This window comes from Petromyzon marinus, unplaced genomic scaffold, assembly GCF_048934315.1.
Source record: "Petromyzon marinus isolate PM22_M1 ecotype Great Lakes invasive population unplaced genomic scaffold, UKy_Petmar_22M1.pri1.0 PM_G_Scaffold_35, whole genome shotgun sequence".
Taxonomy (NCBI): domain Eukaryota; kingdom Metazoa; phylum Chordata; class Hyperoartia; order Petromyzontiformes; family Petromyzontidae; genus Petromyzon; species Petromyzon marinus.
Window position 1 is genome coordinate 1569039 of NW_027422928.1, and position 21181 is coordinate 1590219.

A 21181-nucleotide genomic window follows, 5' to 3' on the forward strand; every position below is an offset into this window, starting at 1 on the left:
GTATGTAAGTGCCTGTATGTAAGTGTCTATGTAAGTGTCTGTATGTAAGTGCCTGTATGTAAGTGTCTCAGTATCTGTATGTAAATGTCTTTATGTAAGTGTCTGCATGTAAGTGTCTGTATGTAAGTGTCTGTATGTAAGTGTCTGTATGTAAGTGTCTGTATGTAAGTGTGTGTATGTAAGTGTCTGTATGTAAGTGTCTGTATGTAAGTGTCTCAGTGTCTGTATGTAAGTGTCTGTATGTAAGTCTCTGTATGTAGGTGGCTGTATTTAAGTGTCTGTATGTGTCTGTATGTAAGTGTCTGTATGTAAGTGTCTGTATGTAAGTCTCTGTATGTAGGTGGCTGTATTTAAGTGTCTGTAAGTGTCTGTATGTAAGTATCTGTATGTAAGTGTCTCAGTGTCTGTTTATGTCAGTATGTAAGTGTCTGCATGTAAGTGTCTATGTAAGTGTCTGTATGTAAGTGCCTGTATGTAAGTGTCTGTATGTAAGTGTCTGCATGTAAGTCTCTGTATGTAAGTGTGTGTATGTAAGTGTCTGTATGTAAGTGTCTGTATGTAAGTGTCTCAGTATCTGTATGTAAATGTCTGTATGTAAGTGTCTGTATGTAAGTGTCTCAGTGTCTGTTTATGTCAGTATGTAAGTGTCTGTTTGTAAGTGTCTGTATGTACGTGTCTATGTAAGTGTCTCAGTGTCTGTATGTAAGTGTCTGCATGTAAGTGTCTGTATGTAAGTGTGTGTATGTAAGTGTCTGTATGTAAGTGTCTGTATGTAAGTGTCTCAGTATCTGTTTGTAAGTGTCTGTATGTACGTGTCTATGTAAGTGTCTCAGTGTCTGTATGTAAGTGTCTGTATGTAAGTGTCTGTATGTAAGTGTCTAAGTGTCTGTATGTAAGTGTCTTTATGTAAGAGTCTGTATGTAAGTGTCTTTATGTAAGTGTCTAAGTGTGTGTATGTAAGGGTCTGTATGTAAGTGTCTGTATGTAAATGTCTGTATGTAAGTGTCTGTATGTAAGTGTTTGTATGTAAGTGTCTGTATGTAAGTGTCTCAGTGTCTGTTTGTGTCAGTATGTAAGTGTCTGTATGTAAGTCTCTATGTAAGTGTCTGTATGTAAGTGCCTGTATGTAAGTGTCTGTATGTAAGTGTCTGTATGTAAGTGTCTGTATGTAAGTGTGTGTATGTAAGTGTCTGTATGTAAGTGTCTGTATGTAAGTGTCTCAGTATCTGTTTGTAAATGTCTTTATGTAAGTGTCTGTATGTAAGTGTCTGTATGTAAGTCTCAGTGTCTGTATGTCAGTGTGTGTTTGTAAGTGTCTGTATGTAAGTGTCTGTATGTAAGTGTCTCAGTGTCTGTATGTAAGTGTATGTAAGTGTCTGTATGTAAGTGTCTGTATGTAAGTGTCTCAGTGTCTGTATGTAAGTGTATGTAAGCGTCTGTATGTAAGTGTCTATGTAAGTGTCTCAGTGTTTGTATGTAAGTGTCTGTATGTAAGTGTCTGTATGTAAGTGTCTGTATGTGTCTGTATGTAAGTGTCTGTATGTAAGTGTCTGTATGTAAGTGTCTGTATGTAAGTGGCTGTATGTAAGTGTCTGTAAGTGTCTGTATGTAAGTATCTGTATGTAAGTGTCTGTATGTAAGTTTCTGTATGTAAGTGTATGTTTGTAAGTGTCTGTATGTAAGTGTCTGTATGTAAGTGCCTGTTTGTAAGTGTCTGTATGTAAGTGTCTGTATATAAGTGCCTGTATGTAAGTGTCTGTATGTCAGTGTCACAGTGTCCGTATGTAAGTGTCTGTATGTAAGTGTCTCAGTGTCTGTATGTAAGTGTATGTAAGTGTCTGTATGTAAGTGTCTGTATGTAAGTGTCTCAGTGTCTGTATGTGAGTGTATGTAAGCGTCTGTATGTAAGTGTCTATGTAAGTGTCTCAGTGTTTGTATGTAAGTGTCTGTATGTAAGTGTCTGTATGTAAGTGTCTGTATGTAAGTGTCCGTATATAAGTGTCTGTATGTAAGTATCTGTATGTAAGTGATGTATGTAAGTGTCTCAGTATCTGTATGTAAATGTCTGTATGTAAGTGTCTGTATGTAAGTGTCTCAGTGTCTGTTTATGTCAGTATGTAAGTGTCTGTATGTAAGTGTCTGTATGTAAGTGTCTATGTAAGTGTCTCAGTGTCAGTATGTAAGTGTCTGTATGTAAGTGTCTGTATGTAAGTGTCTAAGTGTCTGTATGTAAGTGTCTTTATGTAAGAGTCTGTATGTAAGTGTCTTTATGTAAGTGTCTAAGTGTGTGTATGTAAGGGTCTGTATGTAAGTGTCTGTATGCAAATGTCTGTATGTAAGTGTCTGTATGTAAGTGTTTGTATGTAAGTGTCTGTATGTAAGTGTCTCAGTGTCTGTTTGTGTCAGTATGTAAGTGTCTGTATGTAAGTCTCTATGTAAGTGTCTGTATGTAAGTGCCTGTATGTAAGTTTCTGTATGTAAGTGTCTGTATGTAAGTGTCTGTATGTAAGTGTGTGTATGTAAGTGTCTGTATGTAAGTGTCTGTATGTAAGTGTCTCAGTATCTGTATGTAAATGTCTTTATGTAAGTGTCTGTATGTAAGTGTCTGTATGTAAGTGTCTGTATGTAAGTCTCAGTGTCTGTATGTCAGTGTGTGTTTGTAAGTGTCTGTATGTAAGTTTCTGTATGTAAGTGTTTGTATTTAAGTGTCTCAGTGTCTGTAAGTAAATGTCTAAGTAAGTGTCTGTATGTAAGTGTCTGTATGTAAGTGTCTGTATGTTAAGTGTTTGTATGTAAGTGTCTGTATGTGAATATCTCAGTGTCTGTATGTAAGTGTCTGTATGTAAGTGTCTGTATGTAAGTGTCTCAGTGTCTGTATGTAAGTGTCTGTATGTAAGTGTCTGTATGTAAGTGTCTGTATGTAAGTGTCAGTATGTAAGTGTCTGTATGCAAGTGTCTCAGTGTCTGTATGTAAGTGTCTGTATGTAAGTTTCTGTATGTAAGTGTCTGTATGTAAGTGTCTCAGTGTCTGTATGTAAGTGTCTGTATGTAAGTGTCTGTATGTAATTGTCTGTGTGTAAGTGTCTTTATGTAAGAGTCTGTATGTAAGTGTCTGTATGTAAGTGTCTAAGTGTCTGTATGTAAGTGTCTTTATGTAAGAGTCTGTATGTAAGTGTCTGTATGTCAGTGTCACAGTGTCTGTACGTAAGTGTCCGTATGTAAGTGTCTCAGTGTCTGTATGTAAGTGTCTGTATGTAAGCATCTGTATGTGTCTATGTAAGTGTCTCAGTGTCTGTATGTAAGTGTCTGTATGTAAGTGTCTGTATGTAAGTGTCTCAGTGTCTGTATGTAAGTGTATGTAAGTGTCTGTATGTAAGTGTCTGTATGTAAGTGTCTCAGTGTCTGTATGTAAGTGTATGTAAGCGTCTGTATGTAAGTGTCTATGTAAGTGTCTCAGTGTCTGTATGTAAGTGTCTGTATGTAAGTGTCTGTATGTAAGTGTCTCAGTGTCTGTATGTAAGTGTCTGTATGTAATTGTCTGTATGTAAGTGTCTTTATGTAAGAGTCTGTATGTAAGTGTATGTATGTAAGTGTCTAAGTGTCTGTATGTAAGTGTCTCTATGTAAGAGTCTGTATGTAAGTGTCTGTATGTAAGTGTCTGTATGTAAGGGTCTGTATGTAAGTGTCTATGTGTAAGTGTCTGTTTGTAAGTGTCAGTATGTAAGTGTCTGTATGTAAGTGTCTATGTAAGTGTCTGTATGTAAGTGCCTGTATGTAAGTGTCTGTATGTAAGTGTCTGTATGTAAGTGTCTGTATGTAAGTGTCTGTATGTAAGTGTCTCAGTATCTGTATGTAAGTGTCTGTATGTAAGTGTCTGTATGTAAGTGTCTCTATGTAAGTCTCAGTGTCTGTATGTCAGTGTGTGTTTGTAAGTTTCTGTATTTAAGTGTCTCAGTGTCTGTAAGTAAGTGTCTAAGTAAGTGTCTGTATGTAAGTGTCTGTATGTAAGTGTCTGAATGTAAGTGTCTGTATGTAAGTATCTGTATGTAAGTGTCTGTATGTAAGTGTCTGTATGTACGTGTCTTAGTGTCTGTATGTAAGTGTCTGTATGTAAGTGTCTGTATGTAAGTGTCTGTATGTAAGTGTCTCAGAATCTGTATGTGTCTGTATGTAAGTGTCTGTATGTAAGTGTCTGTATGTAAGTGTCTGTATGTACGTGTCTTAGTGTCTGTATGTAAGTGTCTGTATGTAAGTGTCTGAATGTAAGTGTCTGTATGTAAGTATCTGTATGTACGTGTCTGTATGTAAGTGTCTGTATGTACGTGTCTTAGTGTCTGTATGTAAGTGTCTGTATGTAAGTGTCTGTATATAAGTATCTGTATGTAAGTGTCTCAGCGTCTGTATGTGTCTGTATGTAAGTGTCTGTATGTAATTGTCTGTATGTAAGTGGCTGTATGTAAGTGGCTGTATGTAAGTGTCTCAGTGTCTGTTTGTGTCAGTATGTAAGTGTCTGTATGTAAGTGCCTGTATGTAAGTGTTTGTATGTAAGTGTCTGTATGTAAGTGTCTCAGTGTCTGTTTGTGTCAATATGTAAGTTTCTGTATGTAAGTGTCTGTATGTAAGTGTCTGTATGTAAGTGTCTGTATGTAAGTGTTTGTATGTAAGTGTCTGTATGTAAGTGTCTCAGTGTCTGTTTGTGTCAGTATGTAAGTGTCTGTATGTAAGTGTCTATGTAAGTGTCTGTATGTAAGTGCCTACCTCCTCGCGGTGCCGGACGGGCAACTCTGTCGTGGACAGCGCTGTGGGGGGAGATCCAATTTTGATTGGCTCCTCCCCTCATGGCATATGTGTCCACCACAGGGGCTAAACGGGGGCTCTGGACGGGTGCGAGGGGCTGGTAACCCCTCCACCTTCAATTAATTACCACGAAACTACGAATTAAACTGAAATATGTAACAACTAAGCTTGTGCCGGAGGCCCCGGGGGGCCAGGCGTCTATGACGTCTCCTGGCCAAACCCCAATTGGCGGAGCCAGGAGATTGAATACCTACCCTCGGGGCTACTCCAGAAACAACGAAAAGCCACTACGGTTGGCCACGTGGAATGTTCGAACGCTCACTGCAGAGGAGAGGCTGCCACTCCTCTGTCGGGAGCTGGACCGGTACCGCCTGGATCTATGCGGCATTCAGGAGGTCCGGTGGACCGGCTCTGGCTCCTGCCACCATGAGGGGTGGACAGTCCTCTACTCGGGGCAGCAGACCGCCAAACAACAGGGTGTGGGTCTTCTTTTGAACAAAAGAATGAAGGGGGCGTGGGAGCGTGGCGGTGAGGTGTGGGAAGCTGTAAGCCCCAGGCTACTTTGGGCTCGCCTTCCCATCAACCGGAGGCGAGGAATGGTGGTCGTGGTTACTTATGCCCCCACCGAAGATGAACATCCGTGGAGGGATGCAGGCAAAGCCGATGAGTCAGATGCCTTCTATGACCTCCTGTCACAGGTGCTGGCTAAAGTGGCCCCTCGGGATAGAGTCATCATGTTGGGTGACTTCAATGCCCGAGTTGGTCATGATACTGGCACCTGGTCTGGAGTGATTGGAGGGCATGGGCCAGATCAGCTCAATAACAACGGTAGGAGGCTGCTAGATTTTTGTGCAGCCCATGGGCTTGTAATTACCAACACGCTGTTCCGGCATCGGCGCATCCACACAACATCATGGATGCATGCCGGGTCCAAGCAAGAACATCTGCTGGACTACATAGTGACGGACCAGCGAATGCGAGCCCATGTCCTTGACACCAGGACCTACCGTGGAGCTGATCTGCCCTCTGACCATCGACTAGTCATCTGTAAGATGCGCCGGCCATTCTTCCACTCCGGTGGTGGGTGTACACCCAGGACCCCATTCCAACCTAAAGTGGCCTGGTCTCAGTTATCTGATGAAAGTTGCAAGCGAGAATTTCATCATCGCTTGCAGCTGGGATTGGTATCGTCCCCGACTCCTCCTGATGTCGAGGGTAAATGGGCGAGGTTTAGGACTGTGACTCATGCAGCTGCAATGGCTGCTTTGGGTACGCGGTCCAGACCTCCCCAGACACCCTGGATGACAGAGGAGTTGTTCACGATGGTTGAGAAAAAGCGACAGGCCCACTGTCATCGGCTACAGAATCCCACGTCAGAGAATGAGGAGGCTTACCGCAGCCTTCGCTCGGAGGTTCGGAGAGCCGTGAGGCGCTGCAAGGATGGGTGGTGGTCGCGGGTTGCTGAGGAGATGGAGTCTGCCTCAGTGGCCCGTGATCACAAATCTCTATTTAACTCCATCAAAAAAGTAACCTGCAGCGCCACACCTATTACCATCATTAGGGGAAAAAACGGTGATCCAATTTCCGACCCCCAGGAACAGGTTCGCAGATTTGCTGAGCATTTCTGTGAGGTCCTGGGGGAGGGAAAATCCCTCAGCCAGGAAAACATCGTGGCACAAAGTGAGGATGACCCTGCTGAGGCTGCGGTGCCTCAAATATTGGATGAAGTCACCCCCTGTGAGTGGCTGGCTGAGGTGCCATCTGCTGAGGAAGTATTGAAGGCGATACGGAGTCTGAGACCAGGAAAGGCAGCGGGCAGAGATGATCTCCCAAGCGAAATGCTGAGGGAGGGTGGCGTTTGTGCACAGACTGCCCTATATGACATCATAACAACAGTCTGGACCACTGGACGGGTTCCGCAGGATTGGAAGGATGCCCTGGTGGTCCCCCTTTTTAAGAAGGGGGACCGCACAGACTGTAACAACTACAGGGGCATCTCACTCCTCAGTGTGCCGGGAAAGGTCCTGGCAAGGATTATTCAGCATCGCCTTGCCAGGCACGCTGAGGAGAGGCTTGCGGAGCCCCAATGTGGTTTCAGGAAAGGGCGGTCCTGCACAGATGCCATATTTTCTGTCCGTCTGCTACAGCAGAGGTGTAGGGAATTCCAACAAGACCTACATCTCTGCTTTATTGACCTGGTCAAGGCCTATGATACCATCAGTAGGCCTGGGCTCTGGGTCGTTCTTCGTGCTTTTGGAGTACCTGACCCTCTGCTCACGATCATTAAGGACCTTCATGATGGTGAGCGGGCCCGGGTAAAACTACGTGGCCGGGAGTCAGAGCCATTCCCTGTACACCTTGGGGTGCGACAGGGATGTCCTCTGGCTCCCACATTATTTAACATCTATTTTGACCACGTAGTTCGTGAAGCCTTCAATAGCTGTACCGGGGGAATCTCCATATGGTACAGATATAATGGGAGGCTAATCGATGCCCGGGTGCGGTCAAGGGATGGCTCCCTATTGCTCAACCACGTTATGTATGCTGATGACTTGGTAATAGCTGCTCAGTCAGAGGAGGAGTTGGAGACGCTGCTGCTGAGACTGGAGCGTGCCACTAAGAGGTGGGGCCTTACCATCAGCCCCACCAAAACTAAGCACCTGCCTGGGTATTTTGTACCATCGGACACTCCACCCCCACAACTCCCAATCGGTGATGGGGCAGTTGTGGAGAGAGTGGAGAGTTTCCCATACCTGGGCAGTGTGCTTATGACTGGCTCCAGTTTAACAGCAGAGGTCTCACTCCGAATCAGTCGAGCGGCAATATCTTTTCATCGGTTGCGTAACGCTGTGTGGAAGCTACCTGGTCTGTCGCTCCGCACTAAACTTCAGGTCTTCTCGGCCACGGTCATTCCCTCCCTTCTCTACGCTTGCGAAACGTGGACCCCCCTAATGGAACATCTTCGCCGGTTAGAAACATTTAGGCTGGCCTGCCTACGATCCATCCTGGGTTTAACCAGACTGGATTGTGTGAGGAGCTCACAAATCCTTGAAAGATCTGGGCAGGGTCCCATCGGTGAGCTCCTCCGGCAGGCAAGGCTGCGATGGCTGGGTCATGTAGCCCGCATGCCCAGCCACCGCATGCCGAAACAGCTTTTGTTTGGCCGGATTGAGGGGGCTAAGCGGGCGCGGCACGGGCTAGAGAAGAGATGGAGTGATGTGGTACAGGAGGACGTGGAGCTGAGTGGACTTGCCGATGACTGGTACCAGCGGTGTCAAGATCGGCCTCTGTGGAGGAGGCTCGTGAAGGATGCTACTGGGCAGTTGGAGGCAGTCGCCCTCCAACAACAACGGAGGGCGGAGGAGCGACGCTCACAACAGCGAGCGGAGCGCCGGGTGGCTAAAGCACAGCAGGTTGGCACAGTAGGGGGCACAGGTGGTGCATCAGCCAGTCATCTCAGTCAGTCGACCCGTGGCACCTGGGTCTGCCCCGTGACCTCCTGCCAGCGGGCGTTCGACACTTCACGTGGCCTCAGGGTGCACATAGCCTGGCACAAGCGTCGTGGTGACGTCACCGCCACTTAGTGGCGAATGGCGGTTGTTGTTGTTGTATGTAAGTGTCTGTATGTAAGTGTCTGTATGTAAGTGTGTGTATGTAAGTGTCTGTATGTAAGTGTCTGTATGTAAGTGTCTCAGTATCTGTATGTAAATGTCTTTATGTAAGTGTCTGTATGTAAGTGTCTGTATGTAAGTGTCTGTATGTAAGTGTCTGTATGTAAGTGTTTGTATTTAAGTGTCTCAGTGTCTGTAAGTAAATGTCTAAGTAAGTGTCTGTATGTAAGTGTCTGTATGTAAGTGTCTGTATGTTAAGTGTTTGTATGTAAGTGTCTGTATGTGAATATCTCAGTGTCTGTATTTAAGTGTCTGTATGTAAGTGTCTGTATGTAGGTGTCTCAGTGTCTGTATGTAAGTGTCTGTATGTAAGTGTCTGTATGTAAGTGTCTGTATGTAAGTGTCTCAGTGTCTGTATGTAAGTGTCTGTATGTAAGTGTCTGTATGTAATTGTCTGTGTGTAAGTGTCTTTATGTAAGAGTCTGTATGTAAGTGTCTGTATGTAAGTGTCTAAGTGTCTGTATGTAAGTGTCTTTATGTAAGAGTCTGTATGTAAGTGTCTGTATGTCAGTGTCACAGTGTCTGTATGTAAGTGTCTGTATGTAAGTGTCTCAGTGTCTGTATGTAAGTGTCTGTATGTAAGCATCTGTATGTGTCTATGTAAGTGTCTCAGTGTCTGTATGTAAGTGTCTGTATGTAAGTGTATGTAAGTGTCTGTATGTAAGTGTCTGTATGTAAGTGTCTCAGTGTCTGTATGTAAGTGTATGTAATCGTCTGTATGTAAGTGTCTATGTAAGTGTCTCAGTGTCTGTATGTAAGTGTCTGTATGTAAGTGTCTGTATGTAAGTGTCTCAGTGTCTGTATGTAAGTGTCTGTATGTAATTGTCTGTATGTAAGTGTCTTTATGTAAGAGTCTGTATGTAAGTGTATGTATGTAAGTGTCTAAGTGTCTGTATGTAAGTGTCTCTATGTAAGAGTCTGTATGTAAGTGTCTGTATGTAAGTGTCTAAGTGTCTGTATGTAAGGGTCTGTATGTAAGTGTCTATATGTAAGTGTCTGTTTGTAAGTGTCAGTATGTAAGTGTCTGTATGTAAGTGACTATATAAGTGTCTGTATGTAAGTGCCTGTATGTAAGTGTCTGTATGTAAGTGTCTGTATGTAAGTGTCTGTATGTAAGTGACTGTATGTAAGTGTGTGTATGTAAGTGTCTGTATGTAAGTGTCTGTATGTAAGTGTCTCAGTATCTGTATTTAAGTGTCTGTATGTAAGTGTCTGTATATAAGTGTCTCTATGTAAGTCTCAGTGTCTGTATGTCAGTGTGTGTTTGTAAGTGTCTGTATTTAAGTGTCTCAGTGTCTGTAAGTAAGTGTCTAAGTAAGTGTCTGTATGTAAGTGTCTGTATGTAAGTGTCTGAATGTAAGTGTCTGTATGTAAGTATCTGTATGTAAGTGTCTGTATGTAAGTGTCTGTATGTAAGTGTCTGTATGTAAGTGTCTCAGCATCTGTATGTGTCTGTATGTAAGTGTCTGTATGTAAGTGTCCGTATGTAAGTGTCTGTATGTACGTGTCTTAGTGTCTGTATGTAAGTGTCTGTATGTCAGTGTCTGAATGTAAGTGTCTGTATGTAAGTATCTGTATGTAAGTGTCTGTATGTAAGTGTATGTATGTACGTGTCTTATTGTCTGTATGTAAGTGTCTGTATGTAAGTGTCTGTATGTAAGTGTCTGTATGTAAGTGTCTCAGCGTCTGTATGTGTCTGTATGTAAGTGTCTGTATGTAATTGTCTGTATGTAAGTGGCTGTATGTAAGTGGCTGTATGTAAGTGTCCGTATGTAAGTGTCTGTATGTAAGTGTCTGTATGTGTCTGTATGTAAGTGTCTATGTAAGTGTTTGTATGTAAGTGCCTGTATGTAAGTGTCTATGTAAGTGTCTGTATGTAAGTGCCTGTATGTAAGTGTCTCAGTATCTGTATGTAAATGTCTTTATGTAAGTGTCTGCATGTAAGTGTCTGTATGTAAGTGTCTGTATGTAAGTGTCTCAGTGTCTGTATGTAAGTGTGTGTATGTAAGTGTCTGTATGTAAGTGTCTGTATGTAAGTGTCTCAGTGTCTGTATGTAAGTGTCTGTATGTAAGTCTCTGTATGTAGGTGGCTGTATTTAAGTGTCTGTATGTGTCTGTATGTAAGTGTCTGTATGTAAGTGTCTGTATGTAAGTCTCTGTATGTAGGTGGCTGTATTTAAGTGTCTGTAAGTGTCTGTATGTAAGTATCTGTATGTAAGTGTCTCAGTGTCTGTTTATGTCAGTATGTAAGTGTCTGCATGTAAGTGTCTATGTAAGTGTCTGTATGTAAGTGCCTGTATGTAAGTGTCTGTATGTAAGTGTCTGCATGTAAGTGTCTGTATGTAAGTGTGTGTATGTAAGTGTCTGTATGTAAGTGTCTGTATGTAAGTGTCTCAGTATCTGTATGTAAATGTCTTTATGTAAGTGTCTGTATGTAAGTGTCTGTATGTAAGTGTCTGTATGTAAGTGTCTGTATGTAAGTGTCTGTATGTAAGTGTTTGTATTTAAGTGTCTCAGTGTCTGTAAGTAAATGTCTAAGTAAGTGTCTGTATGTAAGTGTCTGTTTGTAAGTGTCTGTATGTTAAGTGTTTGTATGTAAGTGTCTGTATGTGAATATCTCAGTGTCTGTATTTAAGTTTCTGTATGTAAGAGTCTGTATGTAAGTGTATGTATGTAAGTGTCTAAGTGTCTGTATGTAAGTGTCTCTATGTAAGAGTCTGTATGTAAGTGTCTGTATGTAAGTGTCAGTATGTAAGGGTCTGTATGTAAGTGTCTATGTGTAAGTGTCTGTTTGTAAGTGTCAGTATGTAAGTGTCTGTATGTAAGTGTCTATGTAAGTGTCTGTATGTAAGTGCCTGTATGTAAGTGTCTGTATGTAAGTGTCTGTATGTAAGTGTCTGTATGTAAGTGTCTCAGTATCTGTATGTAAGTGTCTGTATGTAAGTGTCTGTATGTAAGTGTCTCTATGTAAGTCTCAGTGTCTGTATGTCAGTGTGTGTTTGTAAGTTTCTGTATTTAAGTGTCTCAGTGTCTGTAAGTAAGTGTCTAAGTAAGTGTCTGTATGTAAGTGTCTGTATGTAAGTGTCTGAATGTAAGTGTCTGTATGTAAGTATCTGTATGTAAGTGTCTGTATGTAAGTGTCTGTATGTACGTGTCTTAGTGTCTGTATGTAAGTGTCTGTATGTAAGTGTCTGTATGTAAGTGTCTGTATGTAAGTGTCTCAGAATCTGTATGTGTCTGTATGTAAGTGTCTGTATGTAAGTGTCTGTATGTAAGTGTCTGTATGTACGTGTCTTAGTGTCTGTATGTAAGTGTCTGTATGTAAGTGTCTGAATGTAAGTGTCTGTATGTAAGTATCTGTATGTAAGTGTCTGTATGTAAGTGTCTGTATGTACGTGTCTTAGTGTCTGTATGTAAGTGTCTGTATGTAAGTGTCTGTATGTAAGTATCTGTATGTAAGTGTCTCAGCGTCTGTATGTGTCTGTATGTAAGTGTCTGTATGTAATTGTCTGTATGTAAGTGGCTGTATGTAAGTGGCTGTATGTAAGTGTCTCAGTGTCTGTTTGTGTCAGTATGTAAGTGTCTGTATGTAAGTGCCTGTATGTAAGTGTTTGTATGTAAGTGTCTGTATGTAAGTGTCTCAGTGTCTGTTTGTGTCAATATGTAAGTTTCTGTATGTAAGTGTCTGTATGTAAGTGTCTGTATGTAAGTGTCTGTATGTAAGTGTTTGTATGTAAGTGTCTGTATGTAAGTGTCTCAGTGTCTGTTTGTGTCAGTATGTAAGTGTCTGTATGTAAGTGTCTATGTAAGTGTCTGTATGTAAGTGCCTGTATGTAAGTGTCTGTATGTAAGTGTCTGTATGTAAGTGTCTGTATGTAAGTGTGTGTATGTAAGTGTCTGTATGTAAGTGTCTGTATGTAAGTGTCTCAGTATCTGTATGTAAATGTCTTTATGTAAGTGTCTGTATGTAAGTGTCTGTATGTAAGTGTCTGTATGTAAGTGTCTGTATGTAAGTGTTTGTATTTAAGTGTCTCAGTGTCTGTAAGTAAATGTCTAAGTAAGTGTCTGTATGTAAGTGTCTGTATGTAAGTGTCTGTATGTTAAGTGTTTGTATGTAAGTGTCTGTATGTGAATATCTCAGTGTCTGTATTTAAGTGTCTGTATGTAAGTGTCTGTATGTAGGTGTCTCAGTGTCTGTATGTAAGTGTTTGTATGTAAGTGTCTGTATGTAAGTGTCTGTATGTAAGTGTCTCAGTGTCTGTATGTAAGTGTCTGTATGTAAGTGTCTGTATGTAATTGTCTGTGTGTAAGTGTCTTTATGTAAGAGTCTGTATGTAAGTGTCTGTATGTAAGTGTCTAAGTGTCTGTATGTAAGTGTCTTTATGTAAGAGTCTGTATGTAAGTGTCTGTATGTCAGTGTCACAGTGTCTGTATGTAAGTGTCTGTATGTAAGTGTCTCAGTGTCTGTATGTAAGTGTCTGTATGTAAGTATCTGTATGTAAGTGTCTGTATGTAAGTGTCTGTATGTACGTGTCTTAGTGTCTGTATGTAAGTGTCTGTATGTAAGTGTCTGTATGTAAGTGTCTGTATGTAAGTGTCTCAGAATCTGTATGTGTCTGTATGTAAGTGTCTGTATGTAAGTGTCTGTATGTAAGTGTCTGTATGTACGTGTCTTAGTGTCTGTATGTAAGTGTCTGTATGTAAGTGTCTGAATGTAAGTGTCTGTATGTAAGTATCTGTATGTAAGTGTCTGTATGTAAGTGTCTGTATGTACGTGTCTTAGTGTCTGTATGTAAGTGTTTGTATGTAAGTGTCTGTATGTAAGTATCTGTATGTAAGTGTCTCAGCGTCTGTATGTGTCTGTATGTAAGTGTCTGTATGTAATTGTCTGTATGTAAGTGGCTGTATGTAAGTGGCTGTATGTAAGTGTCTCAGTGTCTGTTTGTGTCAGTATGTAAGTGTCTGTATGTAAGTGCCTGTATGTAAGTGTTTGTATGTAAGTGTCTGTATGTAAGTGTCTCAGTGTCTGTTTGTGTCAATATGTAAGTTTCTGTATGTAAGTGTCTGTATGTAAGTGTCTGTATGTAAGTGTCTGTATGTAAGTGTTTGTATGTAAGTGTCTGTATGTAAGTGTCTCAGTGTCTGTTTGTGTCAGTATGTAAGTGTCTGTATGTAAGTGTCTATGTAAGTGTCTGTATGTAAGTGCCTGTATGTAAGTGTCTGTATGTAAGTGTCTGTATGTAAGTGTCTGTATGTAAGTGTGTGTATGTAAGTGTCTGTATGTAAGTGTCTGTATGTAAGTGTCTCAGTATCTGTATGTAAATGTCTTTATGTAAGTGTCTGTATGTAAGTGTCTGTATGTAAGTGTCTGTATGTAAGTGTCTGTATGTAAGTGTTTGTATTTAAGTGTCTCAGTGTCTGTAAGTAAATGTCTAAGTAAGTGTCTGTATGTAAGTGTCTGTATGTAAGTGTCTGTATGTTAAGTGTTTGTATGTAAGTGTCTGTATGTGAATATCTCAGTGTCTGTATTTAAGTGTCTGTATGTAAGTGTCTGTATGTAGGTGTCTCAGTGTCTGTATGTAAGTGTTTGTATGTAAGTGTCTGTATGTAAGTGTCTGTATGTAAGTGTCTCAGTGTCTGTATGTAAGTGTCTGTATGTAAGTGTCTGTATGTAATTGTCTGTGTGTAAGTGTCTTTATGTAAGAGTCTGTATGTAAGTGTCTGTATGTAAGTGTCTAAGTGTCTGTATGTAAGTGTCTTTATGTAAGAGTCTGTATGTAAGTGTCTGTATGTCAGTGTCACAGTGTCTGTATGTAAGTGTCTGTATGTAAGTGTCTCAGTGTCTGTATGTAAGTGTCTGTATGTAAGCATCTGTATGTGTCTATGTAAGTGTCTCAGTGTCTGTATGTAAGTGTCTGTACGTAAGTGTATGTAAGTGTCTGTATGTAAGTGTCTGTATGTAAGTGTCTCAGTGTCTGTATGTAAGTGTATGTAATCGTCTGTATGTAAGTGTCTATGTAAGTGTCTCAGTGTCTGTATGTAAGTGTCTGTATGTAATTGTCTGTATGTAAGTGTCTTTATGTAAGAGTCTGTATGTAAGTGTATGTATGTAAGTGTCTAAGTGTCTGTATGTAAGTGTCTCTATGTAAGAGTCTGTATGTAAGTGTCTGTATGTAAGTGTCTAAGTGTCTGTATGTAAGGGTCTGTATGTAAGTGTCTATATGTAAGTGTCTGTTTGTAAGTGTCAGTATGTAAGTGTCTGTATGTAAGTGACTATGTAAGTGTCTGTATGTAAGTGCCTGTATGTAAGTGTCTGTATGTAAGTGTCTGTATGTATGTAAGTGTCTGTATGTAAGTGACTGTATGTAAGTGTGTGTATGTAAGTGTCTGTATGTAAGTGTCTGTATGTAAGTGTCTCAGTATCTGTATTTAAGTGTCTGTATGTAAGTGTCTGTATGTAAGTGTCTCTATGTAAGTCTCAGTGTCTGTATGTCAGTGTGTGTTTGTAAGTGTCTGTATTTAAGTGTCTCAGTGTCTGTAAGTAAGTGTCTGTATGTAAGTGTCTGTATGTAAGTGTCTGAATGTAAGTGTCTGTATGTAAGTATCTGTATGTAAGTGTCTGTATGTAAGTGTCTGTATGTAAGTGTCTGTATGTAAGTGTCTCAGCATCTGTATGTGTCTGTATGTAAGTGTCTGTGTGTAAGTGTCCGTATGTAAGTGTCTGTATGTACGTGTCTTAGTGTCTGTATGTAAGTGTCTGTATGTCAGTGTCTGAATGTAAGTGTCTGTATGTAAGTATCTGTATGTAAGTGTCTGTATGTAAGTGTATGTATGTACGTGTCTTATTGTCTGTATGTAAGTGTCTGTATGTAAGTGTCTGTATGTAAGTGTCTGTATGTAAGTCTCTGTATGTAGGTGGCTGTATTTAAGTGTCTGTATATGTCTGTATGTAAGTGTCTGTATGTAAGTGTCTGTATGTAAGTCTCTGTATGTAGGTGGCTGTATTTAAGTGTCTGTAAGTGTCTGTATGTAAGTATCTGTATGTAAGTGTCTCAGTGTCTGTTTATGTCAGTATGTAAGTGTCTGCATGTAAGTGTCTATGTAAGTGTCTGTATGTAAGTGCCTGTATGTAAGTGTCTGTATGTAAGTGTCTGCATGTAAGTGTCTGTATGTAAGTGTGTGTATGTAAGTGTCTGTATGTAAGTGTCTGTATGTAAGTGTCTCAGTATCTGTATGTAAATGTCTTTATGTAAGTGTCTGTATGTAAGTGTCTGTATGTAAGTGTCTGTATGTAAGTGTCTGTATGTAAGTGTCTGTATGTAAGTGTTTGTATTTAAGTGTCTCAGTGTCTGTAAGTAAATGTCTAAGTAAGTGTCTGTATGTAAGTGTCTGTATGTAAGTGTCTGTATGTTAAGTGTTTGTATGTAAGTGTCTGTATGTGAATATCTCAGTGTCTGTATTTAAGTTTCTGTATGTAAGAGTCTGTATGTAAGTGTATGTATGTAAGTGTCTAAGTGTCTGTATGTAAGTGTCTCTATGTAAGAGTCTGTATGTAAGTGTCTGTATGTAAGTGTCTGTATGTAAGGGTCTGTATGTAAGTGTCTATGTGTAAGTGTCTGTTTGTAAGTGTCAGTATGTAAGTGTCTGTATGTAAGTGTCTATGTAAGTGTCTGTATGTAAGTGCCTGTATGTAAGTGTCTGTATGTAAGTGTCTGTATGTAAGTGTCTGTATGTAAGTGTCTCAGTATCTGTATGTAAGTGTCTGTATGTAAGTGTCTGTATGTAAGTGTCTCTATGTAAGTCTCAGTGTCTGTATGTCAGTGTGTGTTTGTAAGTTTCTGTATTTAAGTGTCTCAGTGTCTGTAAGTAAGTGTCTAAGTAAGTGTCTGTATGTAAGTGTCTGTATGTAAGTGTCTGAATGTAAGTGTCTGTATGTAAGTATCTGTATGTAAGTGTCTGTATGTAAGTGTCTGTATGTACGTGTCTTAGTGTCTGTATGTAAGTGTCTGTATGTAAGTGTCTGTATGTAAGTGTCTGTATGTAAGTGTCTCAGAATCTGTATGTGTCTGTATGTAAGTGTCTGTATGTAAGTGTCTGTATGTAAGTGTCTGTATGTACGTGTCTTAGTGTCTGTATGTAAGTGTCTGTATGTAAGTGTCTGAATGTAAGTGTCTGTATGTAAGTATCTGTATGTAAGTGTCTGTATGTAAGTGTCTGTATGTACGTGTCTTAGTGTCTGTATGTAAGTGTCTGTATGTAAGTGTCTGTATGTAAGTATCTGTATGTAAGTGTCTCAGCGTCTGTATGTGTCTGTATGTAAGTGTCTGTATGTAATTGTCTGTATGTAAGTGGCTGTATGTAAGTGGCTGTATGTAAGTGTCTCAGTGTCTGTTTGTGTCAGTATGTAAGTGTCTGTATGTAAGTGCCTGTATGTAAGTGTTTGTATGTAAGTGTCTGTATGTAAGTGTCTCAGTGTCTGTTTGTGTCAATATGTAAGTTTCTGTATGTAAGTGTCTGTATGTAAGTGTCTGTATGTAAGTGTCTGTATGTAAGTGTTTGTATGTAAGTGTCTGTATGTAAGTGTCTCAGTGTCTGTTTGTGTCAGTATGTAAGTGTCTGTATGTAAGTGTCTATGTAAGTGTCTGTATGTAAGTGCCTGTATGTAAGTGTCTGTATGTAAGTGTCTGTATGTAAGTGTCTGTATGTAAGTGTGTGTATGTAAGTGTCTGTATGTAAGTGTCTGTATGTAAGTGTCTCAGTATCTGTATGTAAATGTCTTTATGTAAGTGTCTGTATGTAAGTGTCTGTATGTAAGTGTCTGTATGTAAGTGTCTGTATGTAAGTGTTTGTATTTAAGTGTCTCAGTGTCTGTAAGTAAATGTCTAAGTAAGTGTCTGTATGTAAGTGTCTGTATGTAAGTGTCTGTATGTTAAGTGTTTGTATGTAAGTGTCTGTATGTGAATATCTCAGTGTCTGTATTTAAGTGTCTGTATGTAAGTGTCTGTATGTAGGTGTCTCAGTGTCTGTATGTAAGTGTTTGTATGTAAGTGTCTGTATGTAAGTGTCTGTATGTAAGTGTCTCAGTGTCTGTATGTAAGTGTCTGTATGTAAGTGTCTGTATGTAATTGTCTGTGTGTAAGTGTCTTTATGTAAGAGTCTGTATGTAAGTGTCTGTATGTAAGTGTCTAAGTGTCTGTATGTAAGTGTCTTTATGTAAGAGTCTGTATGTAAGTGTCTGTATGTCAGTGTCACAGTGTCTGTATGTAAGTGTCTGTATGTAAGTGTCTCAGTGTCTGTATGTAAGTGTCTGTATGTAAGCATCTGTATGTGTCTATGTAAGTGTCTCAGTGTCTGTATGTAAGTGTCTGTATGTAAGTGTATGTAAGTGTCTGTATGTAAGTGTCTGTATGTAAGTGTCTCAGTGTCTGTATGTAAGTGTATGTAATCGTCTGTATGTAAGTGTCTATGTAAGTGTCTCAGTGTCTGTATGTAAGTGTCTGTATGTAATTGTCTGTATGTAAGTGTCTTTATGTAAGAGTCTGTATGTAAGTGTATGTATGTAAGTGTCTAAGTGTCTGTATGTAAGTGTCTCTATGTAAGAGTCTGTATGTAAGTGTCTGTATGTAAGTGTCTAAGTGTCTGTATGTAAGGGTCTGTATGTAAGTGTCTATATGTAAGTGTCTGTTTGTAAGTGTCAGTATGTAAGTGTCTGTATGTAAGTGACTGTATGTAAGTGTCTGTATGTATGTAAGTGTCTGTATGTAAGTGACTGTATGTAAGTGTGTGTATGTAAGTGTCTGTATGTAAGTGTCTGTATGTAAGTGTCTCAGTATCTGTATTTAAGTGTCTGTATGTAAGTGTCTGTATGTAAGTGTCTCTATGTAAGTCTCAGTGTCTGTATGTCAGTGTGTGTTTGTAAGTGTCTGTATTTAAGTGTCTCAGTGTCTGTAAGTAAGTGTCTGTATGTAAGTGTCTGTATGTAAGTGTCTGAATGTAAGTGTCTGTATGTAAGTATCTGTATGTAAGTGTCTGTATGTAAGTGTCTGTATGTAAGTGTCTGTATGTAAGTGTCTCAGCATCTGTATGTGTCTGTATGTAAGTGTCTGTGTGTAAGTGTCCGTATGTAAGTGTCTGTATGTACGTGTCTTAGTGTCTGTATGTAAGTGTCTGTATGTCAGTGTCTGAATGTAAGTGTCTGTATGTAAGTATCTGTATGTAAGTGTCTGTATGTAAGTGTATGTATGTACGTGTCTTATTGTCTGTATGTAAGTGTCTGTATGTAAGTGTCTGTATGTAAGTGTCTGTATGTAAGTGTCTCAGCATCTGTATGTGTCTGTATGTAAGTGTCTGTATGTAATTGTCTGTATGTAAGTGGCTGTATGTAAGTGGCTGTATGTAAGTGTCCGTATGTAAGTGTCTGTATGTAAGTGTCTGTATGTGTCTGTATGTAAGTGTCTATGTAAGTGTTTGTATGTAAGTGCCTGTATGTAAGTGTCTATGTAAGTGTCTGTATGTAAGTGCCTGTATGTAAGTGTCTCAGTATCTGTATGTAAATGTCTTTATGTAAGTGTCTGCATGTAAGTGTCTGTATGTAAGTGTCTGTATGTAAGTGTCTGTATGTAAGTGTCTGTATGTAAGTGTGTGTATGTAAGTGTCTGTATGTAAGTGTATGTATGTAAGTGTCTCAGTGTCTGTATGTAAGTGTCTGTATGTAAGTCTCTGTATGTAGGTGGCTGTATTTAAGTGTCTGTATGTGTCTGTATGTAAGTGTCTGTATGTAAGTGTCTGTATGTAAGTCTCTGTATGTAGGTGGCTGTATTTAAGTGTCTGTAAGTGTCTGTATGTAAGTATCTGTATGTAAGTGTCTCAGTGTCTGTTTATGTCAGTATGTAAGTGTCTGCATGTAAGTGTCTATGTAAGTGTCTGTATGTAAGTGCCTGTATGTAAGTGTCTGTATGTAAGTGTCTGTATGTAAGTGTCTGTATGTAAGTGTGTGTATGTAAGTGTCTGTATGTAAGTGTCTGTATGTAAGTGTCTCAGTATCTGTATGTAAATGTCTTTATGTAAGTGTCTGTATGTAAGTGTCTGTATGTAAGTGTCTGTATGTAAGTGTCTGTATGTAAGTGTTTGTATTTAAGTGTCTCAGTGTCTGTAAGTAAATGTCTAAGTAAGTGTCTGTATGTAAGTGTCTGTATGTAAGTGTCTGTATGTTAAGTGTTTGTATGTAAGTGTCTGTATGTAAGTGTCTCAGTGTCTGTATGTAAGTGTCTGTATGTAAGTGTCTGTATGTAAGTGTCTGTATGTAAGTGTCTCAGTGTCTGTATGTAAGTGTCTGTATGTAAGTGTCTGTATGTAATTGTCTGTGTGTAAGTGTCTTTATGTAAGAGTCTGTATGTAAGTGTCTGTATGTAAGTGTCTAAGTGTCTGTATGTAAGTGTCTTTATGTAAGAGTCTGTATGTAAGTGTCTGTATGTCAGTGTCACAGTGTCTGTATGTAAGTGTCTGTATGTAAGTGTCTCAGTGTCTGTATGTAAGTGTCTGTATGTAAGCATCTGTATGTGTCTATGTAAGTGTCTCAGTGTCTGTATGTAAGTGTCTGTATGTAAGTGTCTGTATGTAAGTGTATGTAAGTGTCTGTATGTAAGTGTCTGTATGTAAGTATCTCAGTGTCTGTATGTAAGTGTATGTAAGCGTCTGTATGTAAGTGTCTATGTACGTGTCTCAGTGTCTGTATGTAAGTGTCTGTATGTAAGTTTCTGTATGTAAGTGTCTCAGTGTCTGTATGTAAGTGTCTGTATGTAATTGTCTGTATGTAAGTGTCTTTATGTAAGAGTCTGTATGTAAGTGTATGTATGTAAGTGTCTAAGTGTCTGTATGTAAGTGTCTCTATGTAAGAGTCTGTATGTAAGTGTCTGTATGTAAGTGTCTAAGTGTCTGTATGTAAGGGTCTGTATGTAAGTGTCTATATGTAAGTGTCTGTTTGTAAGTGACTGTATGTAAGTGTGTGTATGTAAGTGTCTGTATGTAAGTGTCTGTATGTAAGTGTCTCAGTATCTGTATGTAAGTGTCTGTATGTAAGTGTCTGTATGTAAGTGTCTCTATGTAAGTCTCAGTGTCTGTATGTCAGTGTGTGTTTGTAAGTGTCTGTATTTAAGTGTCTCAGTGTCTATAAGTAAGTGTCTAAGTAAGTGTCTGTATGTAAGTGTCTGTATGTAAGTGTCTGAATGTAAGTGTCTGTATGTAAGTATCTGTATGTAAGTGTCTGTATGTAAGTGTCTGTATGTAAGTGTCTGTATGTAAGTGTCTGTATGTAAGTGTATCAGCATCTGTATGTGTCTGTATGTAAGTGTCTGTATGTAAGTGTCTGTATATAAGTGTCTGTATGTACGTGTCTTAGTGTCTCTATGTAAGTGTCTGTATGTCAGTGTCTGAATGTAAGTGTCTGTATGTAAGTATCTGTATGTAAGTGTCTGTATGTAAGTGTCTGTATGTACGTGTCTTAGTGTCTGTATGTAAGTGTCTGTATGTAAGTGTCTGTATGTAAGTGTCTGTATGTAAGTGTCTCAGCGTCTGTATGTGTCTGTATGTAAGTGTCTGTATGTAATTGTCTGTATGTAAGTGGCTGTATGTAAGTGGCTGTATGTAAGTGTCCGTATGTAAGTGTCTGTATGTAAGTGTCTGTATGTGTCTGTATGTAAGTGTCTATGTAAGTG